Raw genomic sequence first — 9,170 nt, 5'->3', positions numbered from 1 at the left:
ATTCAAGCCTTCACCACCATCATCAACCTTCAAGTCCTTGAACTTGGTCAATTCCTTGGTTCTCAAAGCCGATTGGACCTCCTCTAAAGTAGTGGTGCCCTCCTTACCATAAAGGATGGTATCCTTGAAATGCTCAAAAGACTTTGGTAATGAACAAAGTAACAACAAAGCCTTATCCTCATCTTCCATATTAACTTCAATGTTGGCCAAATCATCAAGAATTTTGTTAAATTCCGCCAATTGCTCCGAGATTGTTTTAGACTCCACCATCCTAAATGAATAGAGTTGTTGTTTCAAGAGTTGCCTATGAGCCAACGATTTCGTCATGTACAATGACTCCAACTTAGCCCACATCAACGCCGCGGTAGCCTCCCTCGCGACATCCCTTAAAACCTTATCTCCGAGACATAAAACAATGGCACTCTTTGCCTTGTCTATCATCTCACGCTTCTCCGCTTGTGTCAAATGTGCCGGCATCGCCGCTTCACCCTTCAATGCTTCTACACACTTTTGTTGTGTCAAAACCGCTTGCATCTTAACCTTCCACAACCCGAAATCATTACTTCCGGTGAACTTCTCGATGTCCCACTTTGAACCCATGATACCAACTTTACCAATTCACGCCTATGCCCCACGGTGGGCGCCAATTGTTGTGAATTCGGACAAAATCACACCAATGAATAACAAATATGTGTGGAGCAAAGGAAGTGGTAATCAATGGATAAAGTGTCTCCAAGCAACAACAACAAAAAACAGATCTAAATCTAAGTGTAAAGCAACACCACAAGCATAATCAAAGCAATAAAGATAAGCAATGAAAGAAAGGAACAAACACACCAAGATGGTAACCCAGTTCGGTCCAATATGACCTACTCTGGGGGAGAGAGCAGCCCTCCAATCCACTAAGATGAAAGTGATACAAATGGGTTACAAGAAATTAGCTTAAAAGCTCACAAAAGAACAAGACCTAATTTCTACCCATTTTCATGTCACCCACACTCACAATGAATCCTAAGAGAAAACACAAAAGGAAGCTTTTGATCCTTCCAATGGTGAAATCTCACTACCCAAGGTGTTTATAATGTTTCCCAACCCAAGAGATCCTCACTACAAAGACACTCTACCCTAAAGTTACCTCCTTTGTAATCCAAGTTTCTCTCTCTTCAAGCTCTCCTTCAAAATCTGCAAAGAAACACTTATATAGCAGTCTTCAGCTGTCAAAATCGTGTCACGTTTGTCCAAATCGTGACACGTTTGATACGTACGACCCAAGGTACGACCAACCTTATCCTGAAAACGTGCCCAGCAAGCCGAAAATCGTGTCACGTTTTCCCAAAATCGTGCCACGATTATACACCAGCAAAACATGCTTTCGGCATAGCCAAAATCGTGACACGTTGATGAAATCGTGTCACGATTTCTCTGTTTCTCAAAACCACAAATTTGAAGCCAAAACAACACGGTTATCTAACCAAACATTTATATCCAAAACCAGATACATGATCCTCCTTCTCCTTTCCTCCAATTTATCTTTTATGTTTTCACCTTTTTCTTCTATTTTATTTTTTACTTTGGGAATATAGAGAAAGATCCGTCGATAGTGTTTTTGGTGCGCAACTCCAGTAAAGATTGTGTCTTCTCTCTCGTTACAAAAGTCCATTTTTAATTGGCGTCACATCATGACAAGTGATTTATCTTTCTTTTTTGTCAATAAAACCTAATAAAAAAAACATTATAATGTGTTTATAACACTCTTTTTCTTGTTGGATAAAATTCACATGAGTCGTATCACTTTATTCTAGCAATCCTCTTGATTTCATTTCCTCATGCGTTCGTCCTTGAAAAATCACATTTCCTCTTTTAAAATAGAACTTTACAAGGTGCTCCAAGCTACCTTAATTTGGTGTTTTTTTTTTGGACAAGACCTTAATTTGGTGTTATTGTATAGGTTATGTACTCCAACATCTATAAATGGTGAACATAACTTTCCCTTGTCCAACCTTTATAATATGTGCAACACAATGTCGTAATTTCTAGGAGTTGATGTAGTCTCACTACCACACCCACTTTCTCCTACAACTCAAGACCTTGAACAGAGATAGACTAGTTTCAAACAAACTCACATTCCAACTTTATCAAATTGAAGCCAAAATTCAAAGTTTAAATGTAAACTGTATGATCTTGATCCAATATGCAACTGTGTGATTTTTACAACAACAACAACAACGCCTTATCCCACTAAGTGGGGTCGGCTACATGGATCAAATGCCGCCATAATGTTCTATCAAAGACCATATTTGGATCCAACTCATTGACCTCTAAATCTTTTCTAATGGTTTCTCTAATAGTTTTCTTAGGTCTTCCTCTACCTCTTTTAACCTGACTCTCCGCCATTTGATCTACTCTTCTTACCACGGCGTCTGCGGGCCTTCTCTCTACATGTCCAAACCATCTAAGCCTATTTTCTACCAACTTTTCTACTATAGGTGCTACCCCCACTCTCTCTCTAATGATGTCATTCCTAATCCTATCATGTCTAGTCTTACCACTCATCCAACGCAACATCCTCATCTCCGCTACGCTTACTTTACTCTCGTGTTGGCTCTTAATCGCCCAACACTCCGTACCATACAACATTGCCGGTCTGACTGCTGTCCGATAGAACTTTCCTTTCAGCTTAAGTGGTACTTTCTTATCGCACAAAACACCTGAGGCTCTTCTCCATTTCAATTCGTGATTTTTAATTTCCGATAGAACTGTGTGATTTTTAATTTTTTTAAATAGATAACTGTCTGATTGCTTAAGCATAGGGAATTCAATTCGTGTATATTGAGTTAAATTTCCAAACTATTATCATTAGAGATCTAAAAGTGTGACATTCACTAATTACCATCACCCTAATTATATCTTATCTTTCTAGCAATTAAATATACTTTGAAGTTGACATTCTCTCTACCCTTGAGTTGATACTACAAATTGATGAAGAATCCCAAATCTTTTGGTTCATGGATATATACAATAATTCTCAAAAAAGAGAATGATCACTCAGCCAAAGCATTTATACCAAAAGCTAGATTGAATCTTATTTATTGAATCAAAAAATAATAAACATTGGGATTTTCATGACACAAACTTTTTAAGAATCTCTGCCCATACCCATAGCCAACCTTACAACTGTTTTTATATTCCATGATTCTGAACCGGGACCAAAGTGGAACAGGAATCAGATTAACTCTAATCTTTCTCCACATCAGACTCAAAACCTAGCAACATACCTAAACGTCCTAATACAAATAATGTTGCAAATTTGGGTAGTTAGTATCAATTGATTACTTTTTCTTAATTGGTAGTGGGTAATTTTTTCTTCATAATTTTTTTTTTGTTGCTCAAGGCATCCTACGACTAGGAGGTAGAGAGAGACTGATCTTTTAAGGTACGAAAATCTATTAAAGGAGTTAACATCTCTCAACAAGTCTTCGAACCTGATTAAGGGACCAAATTATCTACCTATGTCTCACCTTGCATGTTAGTATAATGAAGTTACTTTAGATTAGACATGGTGATTGGTTACTTTCATAATAAATTTGGTTACTGTAGACATGTTAATTAGTTAAATAAAATAACTCTGAATTATTAGCATAATTATGTTACCTTTTCTTCTCCCCTTCTAAATCAATACCAAAACATAAGTAAAGACAATGGATGTATAAGAACATAGCCATGCAGATGACACTAGGCATAATACTAATTAATAAATTCTATTGGATTACATTCTTTTGATAGATTTTGTCCACAACACAGCATTCGTTTTGTTCCATCTACCTATCAGAAGATTGTATATATTACTATACTATAAGATAACTTTATAATAATGTTCATGGTGCTGAAAATGAGACTTTTTTTTTCAGCTAATAAAATAAAGGCCTAATAGCAGTTTTGGCCCCCTATGTTTACTGAAGTTGCGATTTTGACCCCCTAACTAAAATAATTCGATTTTGGCCCCCTGCCCCCTTTGCACTTTTGGCCCCCTAGACTAATTTCGACCAAGTCAATGCTGACGTGGCGCCACATGTGTAATTTTTTAATTAAAAAATTTAAAAAAATAAAAAATAAAAAAATTACACACGTGGCGCCACGTCAGCATTGACTTGGTCAAAATTGACCTAGGGGGCCAAAATTGCAAAGGGGGCAAAACATAGGGGGCCAAAATCGAATTATTTTAGTTAGGGGGTCAAAATCGCAACTTCGTGAAACATAGGAGGCCAAAACTGCTATTAAGCCTAAAATAAATAATATGTGCATATTCCTTTTCCAGCATTGATTAATTGTACGGACATTAACCCCCGAAGATATTTGAATTATTATCATATACAATATGATGCCAAATCCAACTTGTTCATGGCATTACCAGTGTCACCATCTACCAAATGATCAATGAGCATTTGCCTTATCCAAACAAATATGTGAAAGATCTTTCCTTTTCTCTCTCTTTCCTATCCAATTTAACTATAATTATTTCTGTTTTATACTTTTCTATATACTCCCTCCGTTTCAAAATGAGTGTCGCTTTAGCCAAAAAAATTTGTTTAAAAATGAGTGTCGTTTTACATTTCCAATACAACTTTAATTTTTTTCTTCCAACTTTACCCTCAATAAATACTCCAACTTTTTTCTAACACAATTTTCAATGCAACTTTAAGTTTGTCTTTTTCATATAAAATAAGGGCAATTTAGTAAAAGTGTTATGTTTAATGATTATTTCATTACATTCCTTAATCTGTGTGCAATTGGCTAAAACGACACTCATTTTGAAACAGAGGGATTATTATACAATGCAATCCACTTTCCTCACAAATCACTATAAATAAGAGAAGTAACGAAATCTCAAAATTTCACAAGACAAAACAAAAGCCTTAGCAATAAAATAAAACTTTGAATATTTTCAAGCTTCATATTTTTATATATTTAGTAATGGATAGAGTAAAGGATTTAGCATCAAAGAAAGCTGCAGTTATATTTACAAAGAGTTCATGTTACATGTGTCATAGCATCAAGCAACTTTTCTATGAACTTGGAGCAAGTCCTGCAGTGTATGAACTAGACAATGATTCATATGGTAGAGAAATGGAATGGGCTTTGAGGGGTAATTTTGGATGTAACCCTACGGTTCCAGCAGTGTTCATAGGTGGAAAATTTGTAGGATCCTCAAAAGATGTGATATCTCATCATGTTGATGGATCTCTCAAACAAATGCTTATGGATGCAAAGGCCATTTGGTTTTAGTCATAGTTACATTCAGAACTCTTTATAAGATATACACCAAAATTGGTGTATGGAAGAGTTCTGATACTACTTTACAGACAATGTTTAAATAGGACACACCTAACTTTTTCTTGTGTGTCATGTTTAATTTTCACTTAAAGAAGTCTGTATAAAAATTAGTCTTGTTTTTGGTATTTTCTAAAAGGCTTAGCTATGTGTCTACTAAGGTAAAATTTGATCATAATGGAGGTAGAGTGCACGAGGTTCTACCGAATGGTGTCTATCTTAGGAGGGTAGATGTATGCAATATTACTTGTGACCAGCCGTCAGTCACAAGGAAGAAATTTTATCTTTGCGCCAAGACTCATCCCATAAAAAAAAATGTATAATATTGAAATGGTTGAAGGAAATTAAAATCTTTTTTTTTTTGGAAAACAAAATCTCGTATATTGAACTAATGGAAATTAAGGTCTTTAAATACGAATTTAGATGTCACATTTACGTCTATTTGACAGGTGTATCAAACCATACAAGTGAATAAAATGTTTTTATATAGATTATGGATTGTGTTTAATTTAATTATGGAGAAAAGTTGTTTGTACTTGGGTTAAAGTTGAATGGATTTTGGTTTGATTTAGTAACTAAGAGTGAGTTACAAATTTGATTACGAATGATTAAAATCGATTAGAGCTTGAATCCCTTCATTTTCACTATCGAGTTCACAATTTCTCTACTTGTGCAATTAAGTTTGAATTGATAAGGTTTAGTTCAATTCCTTGGCTCAAAACCTCTTATTCCTTTTTTGACTACTCAAGTTCCCTTGGTACGGCCAGCCCTTGAACCAAGGACCTAAAGATTGAGGCATAAACCTCAGACCACTTGGGAGTAGGTGAAACCTCTTATTCCTAACAATGATCCCTAATTTTGTAAGTGATCAATTGTGAGGCAAAGCTTGAAAGAACGCCGACTTATAATGAAGACGTGCAAAAAAAATATTAGGAATAAATATCATGACCAAAGACCAAAGTTCCGGTTATCACAATTTATTTTTTAATAGCGAAGTAATCATAAAATCGATTTGGTAGTGATATTAATGAAAATCATTAGAATAATAGTCAATGATTAAAAACAGAAACCATCAATTTCAAAAATATTATGAGAATTCAATCACATCAAGATTAAATGAGGTTCTTCTTTCTCCTAAATTAGGGGTTCAACTACTCATGATCTTAGACATGACAACAATGAAAGAAAGAGATCATGTAACACATGATCATGATAGGAGTTGTTGAATCATCAAATTTCTTTTTTCAAGGTTGAATCTTCAACTTTCTATCTTGCCAAATTAATGCTCTAGTCTTATTCTTGCAATGCCAAAAATACTATAAGAAATTTATGTCATGCAAACCTATCGTGCGTGTCACCGGAATATTTGTTAAATTCTTCTTGATGATCCTATCATGTCGCCAGGCGAACAATTTGTGTCGTCATATGATATTCACACAAATATGAGATATTGTAAATTTCTCCGTTCTTCGCCAGGCAAGTGTATTGAGTTGTCGGACAATGCCAACTGATCGTGCCTTCTCGTCAGGGGATGGAAGCAGAAGCTTTCAAAGCGAGCTTAACAAAAGTGTGCGCTGCTAGAAGAATTCTTTTTGCTCCATAACTTCCGTTGTATTGTGTCACTCCAAATAATCAACCTATTTAGCTCAACAATTCAAATAAATAAAACTCCCAAAATTGTATGGTTAGCAAGAAATTATCAACACAAAACAATTAAGTTGAGACTTGAGCCTCACAAAAACTAGGAATACAACAACAACTTCTAAATTCAACCTAAATCAGTAATGCTTTATGCTAATAATGAAGAGTTATCACCCATCAATTGATTACTTTTTCTTAATTTGTAATTGGTTAAATAATTTCTTTTTGACGGATTAAATAATTTTTTCATAATGACATAAACATGTTACTTTAGACATGTCAATTGGTTACTTTCATTCTTTCAAAAAAAAAAAAAAAAATTGGTTACTTTCACAATAACATTTGGTTACTGTTTTTTTTTACGAAAAACACCCCATTACTATAGACATGGTAGTTGGTTAAATAGAATAAATCTGAATTATTAGCATAATTATGTTACCTTTTCTTCTCCCCTTCTAAACAATACCAAAACAAAAGTAAAAAATAAATGGATGTATAAGAACATAGCCATGCAGATGACTATGAATTCCTTTTTTCCTCTTCTGGCCTTTGACTTTGCATAATACTAATTTAATTATATAAGAATTACATTCTTTTGTTAGATTTTGTCCAAACACAGCGTTAGTTTTGTTCCATCTGCCTAAGAGAAGTTTTTATATATTCACATTACTATAATAATGTTCATGATGCTGAAAATGGGACCGAAAGAGTTATTTTCAGCTAATAAAATAAACAATATGTTCTTATTCCATTTCCAGCATTGCTTGATTGTTGAGATAGACACCGGCCACCAAAGAGATTTGAATTATCATTTACAATGTGATATATGCTGAATCCAACTTGTTCATCATGGCATTACATTACCAGTGTCACCATCTACCAAATGATCAATGAGCATTTCCCTTATCCAAACAAAATATCTGAAAGATCTTTCCTTTTCTCTCTCTTTCCTATCCAATTTAACTATAATTATTTCTGTTTTATACTTTTCTATATTATATACAATGCAATCCACTTTCCTCACTAGCCACTATAAATAAGAGGTAACAAAATCTCAAATTTCACAAGACAAAATAATATATTGGTAATGGATAGAGTAAAGGATTTGGCATCAAAGAAAGCTGCAGTTATATTTACAAAGAGTTCATGTTACATGTGTCATAGCATCAAGCAACTTTTCTATGAACTTGGAGCAAGTCCTGCAGTATATGAACTAGACAATGATTCATATGGTAGAGAAATGGAATGGGCTTTGACGGGTAATTTTGGATGCAACCCTTCAGTTCCTGCAGTGTTCATAGGTGGAAAATTTGTAGGATCCTCAAAAGATGTGATATCTCTTCATGTTGATGGATCACTCAAACAAATGCTTATGGATGCAAAGGCCATTTGGTTTTAGTTATAGTTTCATTCAGAACTCTTTAAAGCTTTATACCAAAAGTGGTAGAAGAAAGGAGTTCTGATAATATTTTGCAGACAAATGTTTAACCAGGACACGTTTGGTTTTTCTTGAGTGTGATTCTGTATAATTTCAGTTAATATTAAGTCTGTATAAAATTTAGTCTTTTTTTTTTGCATTTTCTAAAAGGCTAATTATGTGTCTGCTAAGATCATAAAATTTGATCACAAGGGTGGTCGAGTGCACGAGGTATCAGGTAGGGTTTGAGGAGTGAGGAGGGTAGATGTATGTGGTATTAGTGTACTACTCCCGCATGTAGAGAGGTTGTTTTCAAGATTTGAACTCTTTCGTGACTAGTCGGTCACAAGGAAGCAATTTTATCATTGCACCAAGTTTTATCCCATAAAAAATGTATAACAGAATGGTTGATACTTGATGGAAAACAAAATCTTTTTTTTTTATGGAAAACAAAATTTGTATATGGAACTAATGGATTAGTATAAAATCTTGATATTCCGATCTAGATTCTATGTCATAGAAAAAGCACATCATTACATGCGGTAAATGATCTTGACTGTTAATTTGAATCAAACGGCTATGATTACACAATAACAGAATCAACTTTAAACGTCATGACCGTTAATTTGAAACCAGACAGTTGAAATTAGAAATAGTGTGACACACTTATTGCACCAGATTCATTTCCTTTATATACAAGGCCTTAAACTCACCTAACTAACAAATTTTCTTTTAACTAACTTATATTAGCTTTTAATAACTAGAAGTAACAAAAAAAAAACAG

General features: G+C 34.3%; 2 pseudogenes across 1 annotated transcript; both read left to right on the top strand.

The window, feature by feature from the left end:
- Positions 1–4,892: 4,892 nt before the first annotated feature.
- LOC146910987 (glutaredoxin-C11 pseudogene) lies at positions 4,893–5,769 on the top strand (annotated as a pseudogene).
- Positions 5,770–7,956: 2,187 nt separating this feature from the next.
- Positions 7,957–8,721, top strand: LOC146910986 (glutaredoxin-C11 pseudogene; annotated as a pseudogene). Its single transcript, XR_015019617.1, has one exon. The product of XR_015019617.1 is annotated as a glutaredoxin-C11 pseudogene (transcript).
- The last annotated feature ends 449 nt before the right edge of the window (positions 8,722–9,170 follow it).

This window comes from Medicago sativa, chromosome 7, assembly GCF_051527215.1.
Source record: "Medicago sativa cultivar Bolivia chromosome 7, Bolivia_mono, whole genome shotgun sequence".
Classification (NCBI taxonomy): Eukaryota; Viridiplantae; Streptophyta; class Magnoliopsida; order Fabales; family Fabaceae; genus Medicago; species Medicago sativa.
The sequence above is the reverse complement of the archived record's forward strand: the minus strand, read 5'-3'. Positions and strand labels throughout refer to the sequence as shown.